Here is a 13,827-nt window from a genome sequence, read left to right as displayed (position 1 = left end):
TTGATGAAGACAAGTGAAGCTTGTGATGTTTATTTTTGAAGACTGTCTGAAGTCTTTGTTAGCACTGCGATACTGTAACACACCTCAGCGTCTGCACAGCAGATGCATGCACGACAGAAACTCAATAGTAATTGGCGTGGATTGCTTTTGACACGTGCTGGTTGCTGACAGCTGCTTTGTTCTATGGTCAGATTTCATATTTAACACATCAAAGAGTTGGGATACTTCACACTCGGCTAAGGACTGATAGCAAGTCTGACACTTTGCTGTTTGGAGAGGAGAGAGTTGGTCTTTTTCTGGTGGAGAATAAAGTCAAGTTGCGTTCTGTGTTCCTTTTTTTTTTTCTGCTTTCCTGCCAGATAAATGAAGTTATACTCAAGGCACTCTTTCACAAGGAGCGCAGTAAATATCATAGCGGAAGTGTTATGTTTACAGTGACGATGAAAGAATTATTGGCAGGAAATTCCTGCAGCATGAAAGCATTCTTAAAGAACTGTCCCTTGCATGAGTAATCTGTACTGTAGGCATGTGGGTTTCATAGCGGTTGTGAGCATGCTCTGAGGTTGACACAGTGAAAGTGTCTTTGGAGTAAGAATGACTTTGCAGTTGGATGATTTATACCAGTGGAATGGTGAATTATTTTTTTTATTTTTTATTCCTTTTTGCTTAACCCTGATCTTATCACCTTTTGTCCAAATAGTCAACCAAAATAAATCACATCAGGCCTGTCAAGTTTGGAATTTCCCCACTCGCCGAGGTAGCCAGCATAGGGCTGTAGCAAGAGCAGAAAATCAAAAACACAGAAGCTGAAGTGGAAAGAATGGGTTTATTTAATAGGTTGTGCACTGTTATTTTATTGTATTGTATATAGTGTGCATTTTCCATACTTAATATTTTTATTTAACTGTGTAACTTTGTTTGCTGCCGCTACAAAAATGTTTTCCCTTGGGGATGAATAAAGTATACATCTATCTATCTTTATCTGCTGCAACATGAGCTGCAGTCGTTAGCATGACCAGCTAACTAGCTTGTTATCGCTGTAAGTATAACCCAGGATCACTCCCAAGGCCAAGAATTGGCATATTGTTATAGGACTACGTAATTTTGTGGTGCCACAGGTTACTTAAACAGAAAAGGCCCAGTTTACAACCAGCATATCCACTGTGTAGTATAGTCCTCGCTGAGCCAGGGAAAGCTATTCTATCAGAGTTTAGCCTTTAGCATGAGTTTAACACTAGCAGCTTCGTCCTGCATGCTCTTTATATGATTTGGGGATGTTAACACTCCAGCAACCACGGCCAACATTACCCGAGATATAGTTACGTTTGCCAAACACAATGGTTAATCCTCCTCCTAAAAGCTCTTCCAGGGTATTATTAATTGTGTGAAAATGTGAACCAGTTTATATTAAGCAGCCAAACAGGTTTATGTTGAAATGGAATAAGATGTCCATGTCTTCTACATGGATCATTGTCTGCATGGTCATGGGGTTGATTGCATGCCTAGGACATGTTGTAAATGACTCTTAAGAGATTCTGTTAGTAAGGTGAATATTTTCTACAAACCTTTTCCTTTGTTACCTAAGTTTATCACTTCCTGCTAGCTTTTATTTTGTAAGTGCCCTTTTTAAGTCCTTCTGGCGAAACCGGAAGCAGATCCAAATCTCGTCAGAGTATAGTAACTTGACTTCGGATTTGGATAAGTAAGATAATTGACGGTGCAGACGAAAAGAAAAGTGTTATAAGATATAATTCCTCTGCAATAAGAGTTTATTAATTAACGGTTAAGCACCAAGCTGGAACGAGAACAAGGTATTGGGTGTTTATTGTGTGTTTGATGTATTACTGTTTCAACTAGATGCTAATGTTAGCTTAACAGGGATAGCTAAATGACCAAGCTGTAATTTTAAGATAATGCTAGATTTTGGTTTTTACATGTGCTTTTGAAAAGTATATATGAGAGAAAATGTTTAATTAATGCTCCCATGTATATTTAAATGTAATTTAAGGAATGTTTAATCTCGTAAGAGCTCATTTATGTTTTATCTGTTCCGTAGCTCTTACGGTGTTTTGTGGAGATTGGTTGTGAAGGAGAAAAAGGTAAATTTGTGTTAATCAAAATAAGGATGAAGGTTGAGCATAAACAAGGCCTCAGGAAACATCAGTTCGCTTCACCATTGTCCGGCTGGGGTCCGCTACACATGTAGCTTTAGCATCATCTTTTTAGCATCAAGTAAACCGGAAACATTAAAAGGTCAGCCAGTTACTGCATTTTCAAACAACTCAGGGGTTTTCCTTAGCTTACAGTTATTAGCTAGCTCACTAAAGTCTGCCAGCGACAGTTTTCATCGGCAGTAAAATCAACTGTTTCCTGCTATAGAATAATAAACCCTCTTTTCTCTTCCTTTGTCTAAAATCAAGAAGCCATTGGTTCAGAAATTTGTATGAATGTTGAGCGTTAAATCTGCCACCGTTATCCCTGTAAATGAACTGAGCGAATGGAGAGCTGCCCAGGTGTAGTCGGGGGTCAGTTACAGCTTATCCTGAGTCAGTGTAGCTCTCATTAGGTTTGAACACAGAGGGCCTGGGGGAGAGTGGACGTAAGGTTGATGTGATAAGTACCCTCATCATCAGCCCGGAAGACCTACAACACCCCCCACTTTATAAGGTGAGGAAAAGCAAGGCGTGGGGGGGGGACCCTTTAACGACTCCGAGTTAAACTCCACATCTTAACCGATGCACAAGGAGTGAGGGAGGCCCGCTCTTCTCTATAGGAAGCATTCAGCATTCAATTTGATGTCTCTAACAAGAACACAATAAATTGTTCCTCATTATTCAGTAATTAACTCCAATGCGCCGGGTCCCCATCCCCCTGCGCCACGCTCTAAATCACCACCCTCCTCCCCTCCTCTCCTCCTGCTACACAGCTCTTTAATTTCCTCTCTGCTGTGGGGGGTGCTGGCAGAAGAGGGTGGAAGGGGAGGGGGCACACACAGCTTGATGCACTCCATCATCCCCATGCCACCCTCTTGTCACCCCTTCCACCCTATCCGAGCCACACCCACCTCCGTCGTCCACCAATGTGTGCTCTCGCTGCAGGACGCCGCTCGGTTAAAGGAGGGAGAGACGTCACCTGAGCCGAGGCGATGGGCTCCGGTCACGTTCGACCCAGCGAGATCGCCTTGTCCTATCAAGGCATCAAAAAATCTCCCCCGCCGGCCCTGCATGCTGTCTTTTTCCTGGGGTTTTCCCCCTTCCTCCTCTGCTCTTAATTGTTAAAATTAGGTCATTAATTGGAGGCTGAGTCAAATCACCTGTCATTTCAGCTGGGAATCATCCGCTGATTGAAAGGTATCATAAAAACCCGCCCAAGGCCTGTTTTTTTTTTTTTTTTTTTTGCGGTGCCTGCTGGGAGCTCCCTTTGTGCGTTGACAGTCTCCGCCCATGGGCACACAACTCACTTTACTTTTTTTCGAGCGGAGATTAGGCGGGTAGTCTTGGGTGACACACATCCACGCGCGTGGCCCAAATATAGATTCAAGAGAGTCAGTGGTGTCAGCCGCAATTCCTGGAGGATGTTGTGGGGAGTGTTCGTTTTCCACTGTACTATTATAACGCCCCTGACCTAATTGAGGATGATGCTCACACACACCACTTCCCTATATGAGAGTGAGGTCAGGTTCATTTGAGGGGCTAATTGTGAAATTGGCATGTAAACTAGGACAATAGAACAAAATGACAAAAAAATTAGGACGAATGACAATTTTCTTGATAGATTTTTAATAAATTTAGACATATCCCGCTGATGTAGCGTGGTAGTCCAGCAATGAATGTAAATGGCATGGAGTTGACTGTGTGTTTTGTAATGGTTACTGTCTTCTAATGTCATAATTATAACAGATAAATGTCATTTTGGCTCTGACAGTGTTGGGTGAGACTCCAAATCGGGGCTTACGAGAAACACATATTTGAAGTGACGTGGAGCTGAATGCACCCAAACAGTCTTCACCTTGTGACAGCTACATTGCGCGCTGCAAAGGTACAGAGAGCGCTACTCTCAGCCACTTAGAAATGCTCCATTTGCTTAAGGAAAAATCACGTTGAAAATGTTGGCAATATTAACACAGAAAGACCATTAGAAAAAAAACAGGCGTAAATTATTCTGAAGGCGCAATGCTTACGCGAAGCTTCGGGACCCCATTTTCCACATGGACTTAATCTTGAGGAACGCTACGTAAGATGCTGACAAACCCGCTGTTTGAAATAAAAATTCTCTAAACACATGGCATTAATATTTAATGGGGCTGCTTCCTCGGGAGGCCACTCTGGGCTGCAGCGCTGTGTCTGAAGGGAGACGGAATTAGTGCTGTGTGCTGTGAAGGAAGAGCAGCCTCACACTAATGAAGCGATCAGGGCCTGAACTCTGAAGAAACCTCATATCCGATTAGCGAGCAGAGATGCATGTAAACACGGCGAAGCGGCGCGCGATTAGATCACTTTGTTAATGCGAGTCTTGTGTCACCAAACACAACACGGCGGAGGAGCAGCGTTTTGAAGTGTGCTCGCCAGCAACAACACATCTAATCATTTCAGTATTACAGTTTCTCTTTTGACCCTCTGCACAAGTGTTTTGAGTTAAGCCGCAAACTAGCGCACAAGCTAATGGCTTAACGCTATCCGCCGAGCAGCCGTTAAGGTGCACGCGGGTGTTGTGCGGCAGTGAAAACCACCTGACCTTGTCCACATCCGCCCCGGCCCGTGATGGGGCCGCATCTGAGCCCGGGCCAGTGAAAGACAGGCCATTTAGACGTTATTAAAAAAAACTAAAAAAAAAAAAAAAACGCCATCAGGTAATTTGAAAGAGATCCAGCGAGTTTAAGACGTGCAGATGTTTTCGCTTTAAAACTGGCATCTGTTTATGCAGACGCACTTTATGTTCGAAAAACCACAAAGGACCCCCGATAGGTTTTATGGAGCAGTATCAGCTCGAGCACTCAGCTTTGTAATTGTGCTGCAGCAGGTAATGAGAAAATTGGTCGCAAGCGGTGTTCCCTGTAGATGTAACCCGCAACGTACAATTTTGCACAGCATGTGCAGTATCTACATTTTTTTTTTTTTTTTGTGGTCTGTGCAGTCGTGTCTGAGCTTCTGTGCAGCTTTCAGGAGGTCTAGTCACAGTTTAGAGCCGAACACTGCAAGAGGACTGATTCCATCTAGAACAGTTCTTCAGTAGAGACATATAAATATATATCATGTTTGTATCTAAACCCTTAGATTTCCCCTTTAAGAGCAACTGATTCCAAGAGAGTTTGAACAAAATGTTTAAATCTGGTTTTCATAAAATAACAAAAGCTGAAACGGCCTCAGCTCAGAGTTGCTGAGCATTTCCTGATGAATACAGACCGATCCCTGTTTGTGGTGTGTGACTAAACTGAAACTTTCAACACAACTGATCAAAGTTTTGTAATTATGAGACGGAGGATTTGGTTTTTTTTTTATCTCTGCAGCTGCTCCGGCCTGGTTTGAATACAAACAACTTTCATCCTCTATTAGAACATTCTGCACATGCTAGTAAAAAGATAATATTTACTTATATGTCATGTCATCAGAATGTTAAAATATATACACATATTCATGGTTACCACTTGAGCATACAGGACACAGTTATGAAGAAAAGTAATGTCGCATAATTAAGACCATTGTTTACCTTTAATCCTACACGTGCTGCTGTCAGTGGTGGAAACTGAACATTTTATCAAACAAAGAGAATCCATTTCTCATGCTATCACAGATCTAACATGTTCAACAGTTAGTTACAGACATCTTGGATTGGAGACTTTCTTAAATGTAATAATACTGGGGAACAAACAGTACTGTCAAAGTACCAGAAGATTCTGGGTTTTGTGTTTCTCATAACAGGTTGTGTGTCCTTGTCCACTGACAGTGAATGTCAGCCCTGCGGCAAATAACAGCTTTTTGAAGCTCACAATATGTTGGTTTTTATTTAGACTGTATAGGTTGTGTTTCACTGACAGGAGCTTTGCAGATGTTTTGAGACTACAGAGGTTTGATGCAATGGAGCATTTTGCTTCTTTTTGAAGCCTGACATTACAAACAAGTGGTGATCGTTGCACCGACTGTCATTAGTGAGCACATGATGTTTACTGGTATCGTTTGCCAATATATATTTACCTGTTGAGCTAATTATACAGGGTTCTACTTGAGCTTAACGCCCTGAACAAGTTCACATGATTAAGAGTATGCTAGCTTAATATGTTTAAGTGACAACAAGCTCTTTGTCAATAATTTGGTAGTTATTGTTCCATTTTAAACATTATACAATATATATATATATATATATATATATATACATATAACAATTTTATAGTTGCACAAGAATACACATTTTTGATTTCCTAATGTTGAAGGGCCAGTGTGTAGGATTTAGTGGCATCTAGTGGAAAGGTAGCACATTGCGACCAACTGAAACTTCTCCCTTGTTATAATAAATAATAAACGTGAACCCACCGTAGAAACACGGCAGTGAACCCGCTCCCCATGTGGATAGACGCAGCTCATTCTAAGGTAACGAAAACAAGCTTCTGGTGATTATACACTAATGAAAACATACTTATTGCTGCTACACACTGGACCTTTAATTAAAAAAAGCCATACATGTCATATTCATGAATTCCCAGCTGTGAGTACAACACCCCCCCCCCCCAAGGACATATATTTATTGTGACAGATAACCTTCAATATCTGCAGCAACTTTCTAGCTTCCGCAAATTGATTTCGATACGACACTGGCATGAACGTTCTTCACGAAAACGCACACATTGTTAACAGATCTGACATGCTACATGCTATTGGGTAAATAGATAATTAAGGCCTCAGAATTACAGGGAAATCAAAAGTGAAGCAGCGCTGATGCCGATAACACAACCCTTTCTTCCATTGACTCTCTAGGGCCCAGTGAGTGTGTACACTAATAGTTCACTCAAGAATAAACTATTTCTGAGCTACAGAGCTGAAATGATGGACCACGGAATATCTGCTTTACGCGTAATGGTGGATTATCAAATTCCCCGTGCAGATCAGATCCGTACAACATGCTTTCGCCATTATCCCGCTGTATAGCCATGACAACAGGAGACGGCAGCGCTCCTGTACAACCGCACAATAATAACCTCCTTGTTTGTAGAGCGAGGTTACTCTCGCGGTCTTTACATGTAATGGCAGAAAACAAATGTTTGGTAATGGAAGATGATCCAGTAACTCGGTGTTGTGCGCCTCGGCTCTCACGCTGACCTCTCTGGGAAACAAATGACGCTTAAGTACAATGTTGTCCTGTGTGCTGTTCTCCCAGCGACATAGCAGCCGGGCTCCTGTGTCCATTTCCCATTATGTGACAAGGACATATTTCAGACTGAAGTGATCCAAACAGTGATCTACCACTTGAGAGCACTGTCTTTGAGAAGAGAGGTCGAGGGGAGCGGCAAGGACGAGTGTCCTACAAATGCCATATCCAACAGCCTCCTGTGTTTCCAGTGGCACTTGATCTGAAATAGGCAGGCTCAACAGGGGACAGGCTTCAAGAATTCTTTTTTTTTTTTGCTCCATCCTTCAGAAAGACTATCATGTCGAAGCTGGAGTGCTTGTTGGTGTGTCAGCGAGTGCATCAACAGAGCAGCGCAGGCCTCTAGGCCAGTGCATTGTTTGCGAGGACGGTGCTCCCTCGCTGCATGGTGAGTCGGTGGTGTACGATTTGAAATTCAAGACACTCCATTAGTCCTCGCTGTTAAGGCATTCATTCATTCAGCATCTACAGCATAAGACGGCGATCGTTGCAGTCACGATGTGTAACAACCAAGAACGAGGTCAGAGATGAAGAAATGTTTATTTACAAGGGGGCAGTTTGGGATGCGGATCAGTTATCAACGACCCATTCTTTAAGAATACTGACTTTGGGGTCTATTTCATTCAGGAGACATATAAACACAAGGTCACATGCATACACAGATGGGTAATGTATACATTTATTGGTATTTTAATATCACAAATGGTGCATGTTACAGCTTCAATTTGATTGTCTTAGAAATCCTCCACTTCACACATGGTGAACAGTCCGATCTTTTGATTATCCAACCAGTTTCTTATCGTGATCGGTGATCTAGTGATAGCATAATTCAGACATCTCCATAGCCAACTCCAGGCAGTCGCCTGCGTCGTGACAGGAACTGAACAGGCCGCAGTCCCAGGAGTCATCGTTGCTGCCGGGCGTGGACTCCATTGCGCTGACGACTTGTTTGTAGTTGGGAAAGCAGTGATTGGCGACTCTCTCGCAGGAGCCGCGTAGCATGACGATCATGTCGTAGAACCGGCAGAAGAGACAGTTCAGGACAATTCCTGCACAGTCAACTGAGGGAGACACACACAGTCAGGTATGGGACATTGGAAAAATATGGTTTCAATAAATATTGTAGCTTTTGTTTGTCTTCAAAATAGAAATAGGGGCCTCTCCTCTTCACACGTTTGCAATGACCTATTTGAGATGATGTGTGATGAATTGTGTTTAAACCATATCTTGGGACGTAAATCATCCGAGGTGCTCTTCACTTGTACCTCTAACATTTTAAAAGCCTTTGCTTCCTTTACACATGCATAATTTAGGAAATCATGCCTTGATCCCTCACAGAGACAGACAAGCAAGAAAGCTGTTTGGAGATATAATCAATTACCTGAAGTCTCTGCTGTATACGTTGCCAGGAGCATTTCTAAGTTGCCCTGTGGTTGCAGCGAAACAATGTGCTGTGTGTCTTCCCAGCAGCCTTTGCCAAATGGTGCCCCCGTGGGTGCTATGAAGCATGAGATCATCAAATGACACTGACCATGAACAGTTACTCACCGACGACATGTCGGGGGAAAGTCCGTATGGCTTGTGTTGCAAAGACTTTAGTGAAGCGGCTCCTCCTACAAGGCTGCACTATTCTATACATTTTTATTTTTTATCTGCACGATCAAACTACAGCTGGCAAAAGAAAATATATAGAATATATTTTGTGCGATTATGAGGGATTTGTATGAGGATGAATTATGCTAAATTTCAAGTTATAATTACAATAATTATAGTAGTAATTTATTTTAAGAATATTTTGCGATTTAAATTCACAATGCGACTGTAGCACCACCTATTGGCAAACTGCCGTTAACCTTTTTCAGGGTAATTGGCACATGATATGTAGCAAATGTTTCTGACGATCAGACGAAATTCTGTCGCGGTTTGCGTTAAAACAAGTAATGAGTGATTTAGAAATGGCCACACGGTGGCGCTATCTGCAAGTAAATTACCCAAATTAGCTTCAACCCAAATATGAGAATATGCTAAATTTGTATTAAGATAAGCGTGCACTAAGTTGTTTGTCAATAAATAGTGATTTGACTCTGTATCGATAAACCAGCAGAGTATTAATCGGTGAACTTTTTAGTGGTAGGTAGATGTATTTCTGAACTTTTAAAGGAGCCAGGCTGTTTCCCCCCCGTGTCCACCTTTTATGCTAAGCTAGACTAACCACATTGCAACTCCAACTCCATATTTAATGCACAGATATGATATTGACAAATGTTTTCTCATTTCTTGGAAAGAAACTAATTCTTTGATGTATAATACTTTCCTTAATTTAATATTTAATTTGATAAAAATGCATGAGAACATAAACAGTCTTTGGTGTCATCACTTATGCTGCTGCATCTATAGTAGCGAGTCTACTTTGTTGGGCGCTTTTTCTTTTTTTTTTTGCATTAGTCTTTATCTTTTTTTGCTGTAGTTTCAGTTTCTAAATTATTCACACATTTTCATAATTGATTATATGGACTGTATTTAAGCATTCTCAAAGCATGGTGAGGCATACAGCTTGCAATTTGTCAGATTTTCTATTCTGTCTGTGGCGTTATTATTCTGCATATTAGTCATCGTTTATTTCATCAAAGCTATGTTTGGATGAAAAAGTTCATTCCATCACAGTTTTACCGAGGACTCGACGCAAGATTTGTTCCGTTGATCATGTCAGCGGCTGTGTGTGAGGGCGTCAGATGGGCGTGAGGAAGTGCTGGCGTCACTGACCTCCCATGTTGCTCTGCTGAGTAGAAGACAGAGAGTCTGTGGTGGAGGAAGACCTCCTCAGGTACGTTTTCAAAGAGAACAGAGGGGAGGAAGAGCTGCCACACTCTCTCGGCTGCTGAGTGTCTGTGTCTCTACCAGTCTCCCCAGTCTCAGTGTCTGCAGAGGCACCGAGCCTCCAGTCGCTGACTTTAGCCTCGCTTTGCATCCTTTCTGTCCAAGAAAACAAATGTTAAATAATTAAAGAAACATCAGGTACAATTTGATTGAAAATATAAGCACTACACTGCCAGAAAGAGCGCAGAGGTCTAAAGGCTGATGCAATGCACTGGTTTATCTGGTCAGATTTTCACTTTGATTTGAAGTTTAGATCATCAACTAAACGTTACAATATGATACGACACAAGACAATAGGAGGTGATACAATATGAAACAACAGGGTACGATACGACACGACCATATAATGTGATAAATACGATACGAAACACCATGATGCAAGACAATGCAACAAGACAGCATACGATACGATACGATACGATACGACACGACACGATACGACAAGATACAACACAATGCAACAAGACAGCATACGATACGATACGATACAACACGACACGATACGACAAGATACAACACAATACTACACGGTACTACACGATACGACACGACATAATACGATACGACAAGATACAACACAAAACAATACTACACGATACGACACGACAACATACAACATAATACGACACAACAAAACGATACGATACGTCACGACACGACAAGATACAACATAATACGACACAACAAAACGATACGATACGTCACGACACGACAAGATACAACACAATACTACACGACACGACAAGATACAACACAATACTACACGACACGACAAGATACAACACAATACTACACGACACGACAAGATACAACACGATACTACACGACACGACAAGATACAACACAATACTACACGACACGACAAGATACAACACAATACTACACGACACGACAAGATACAACACGATACTACACGACACGACAAGATACAACACAATACTACACGACACGACAAGATACAACACAATACTACACGACACGACAAGATACAACACAATACTACACGACACGACAAGATACAACACAATACTACACGACACGACAAGATACAACATAATACGACACAACAAAACGATACGATACGTCACGACACGACAAGATACAACACAATACTACACGACACGACAAGATACAACACGATACTACATGATACAACACGACAAGATACAACACGATACTACATGATACAACACGACAAGATACAACACAATACTACACGATACGACACGACAAGATACAACACAATACTACACGACACGACAAGATACAACATAATACGACACAACAAAACGATACGATACGTCACGACACGACAAGATACAACACAATACTACACGACACGACAAGATACAACACGATACTACATGATACAACACGACAAGATACAACACGATACTACATGATACAACACGACAAGATACAACACGATACTACATGATACAACACGACAAGATACAACACAATACTACACGATACGACACGACAAGATACAACACAATACTACACGATACGACACGATACGACACGATACGACACGACATAATACAACACGACAACATACAACATAATACGACACGATACGATACGACACAACAAGACACGATACGACAAGATACAACATGACACAATAAGATACAACATGATACGACAAGATACAACATGACACGACACAACACAATACAATACGACACTATGCGACACAACACAATATAATACGACAGGAAACATACATACACAAAAAGATGAAGGCACTTGCAAATGACAAGTTCAATGCAAAACAATAGAACTAAACTTAACTAAAAAACTAAAAATTATACAAAACGATATAATATACAATTTGATACACTACGACACAATACTTAATAGATCACAACAAGCCTCATTAGTATGTTGTGCTTATATCAGAGCTAAGGGGCAATGTTCGGCCAGACGTGAAGCTTTTAAAAAAATGTATAGACACATTCCAATTAAAGATTACAGATTTCAGTTTCTCTCATTCGTGGTGTTGTGAGGCAGTGATTATGTATTTCCGCTACATTCCTGCCTGCTTGTATATTCTGAGCAACGTAGCTGAACCTCCTCTTTACGTAGCGTTTTCATTCTGAACGATTGATGAACACATTTCTGGTAAGCACAACATTTAAAGTTGCTCATTTGCATATTTCTTTGTGGAGAAACTCAAGTTTTTACAAATTTGTCGAAATATATAAAATAATAGATTAGTCGTCAAAATCGAGTTGAGCGTCAGTTGACTAAGAATTTCAGTCCTAATTTGTTTACCCTGCAAACTGGCCTAAGTAGGAGGGGATACTCTTAGAAGTTTCAGAATCAGTAAGGAAGATTTATTGCTTGGAAATTATTGATTGACAACTGTCCATTACCTCCTGATCTTTGAGAACAGGCTTACACTAATAGACACCACACACTGTAGACGCCGCTCAGTGGAAGTGAAGTGAAGCCTCATGATGTGTCTAAACGTGAGGTCCAGCACCTCAGCAGTGCTATAGCTTCTGAAACAGCTGATGAGAAGTACGTCTGTTATACGTACTTAGTGAATATATAAAAGCTACACCGTTCACACCACAAACCGTACATTCCGTTCCTGAAGAGACAAATTTAGCCAAAGTTAGGCTGTGAAATATTAGTGTGCAGGAGTAGATCTGTTTGTTAAAATTTGATTAAAGTAGATATTAATGAATTAATGCGCCGGCTGCAGACTGTTTACTTTTTCACCACCTATTCAAAATGAATTATTCAACGTCCCTTTCTCTGTTTTTATTTAACATTTAATGCCCGATGATTTATTCACACTCTGGACACATTTTTGAAAGTCGAATAAGCTGTATTTGTCTTGCCTAAATTGTTGAAAGAGAGATACAAAAATGGACGTTGCTCACGTCTGTATTGGCCGTTTTTTGGTTTTTTTTGCGATTTTATTAGCTGTTTTCTAATACGTACGAGATAACAAAGTTCAAAATTAGTCTCGTGTGTTTTCACCTTTTCGTCAGCTTGAGGTTTTCCTTTTACCTCTCATTGGAATTTTTGTCATTTCTCAGTGATGAAGGCAGGGGTCAGTGTTTGAATCAATTCAGTGCCGTCTGCACGTATGTTTGAGCTGAGAGGCCACGTGATGCTCCTCGGGTTATCAAATGAATTAAGTAAGAAGTGCAGCTGGTCCGTGCCCATGACCATTAGCTGATAGAGAAATAAGGCCTGCAGGCATACTAAGCTTTTTTTTTTTTTTTTTTTTAGGTTTTGTTCCAGTGTTTCCCTGAGCCACGCTCACTCATTAGACACCACGGTTATCGGATCTGATTTCACTTCATATTTTAAATCAAAACTCACACTTGGATTTGCAGCACATCAGAACCACGGAACAGAAAACATCCACACAATCTAACGAGCGTATGTAAGCAAGCGCCTGACAAAAATCCATTCGTTTCATCGCTGCAAAACATGTGATTTGCTGGGGAAATTGTGCAACTTTCAAAAAAAAAAAAATTCTTTCTCAAGTATCCCGCACAACACAAGCAGTAAGAAGACCTGGGAAAATTGCTTCCGCACCAGGAACAGGAGGGACGACCCCGACGT

Source organism: Cebidichthys violaceus, unplaced genomic scaffold (genome assembly GCF_023349555.1).
Source record: "Cebidichthys violaceus isolate CVI_PGR_0920_01 unplaced genomic scaffold, fCebVio1.0.p SCAF_130, whole genome shotgun sequence".
Classification (NCBI taxonomy): Eukaryota; Metazoa; Chordata; class Actinopteri; order Perciformes; family Stichaeidae; genus Cebidichthys; species Cebidichthys violaceus.
Note: the sequence above shows the minus strand (reverse complement) of the source record.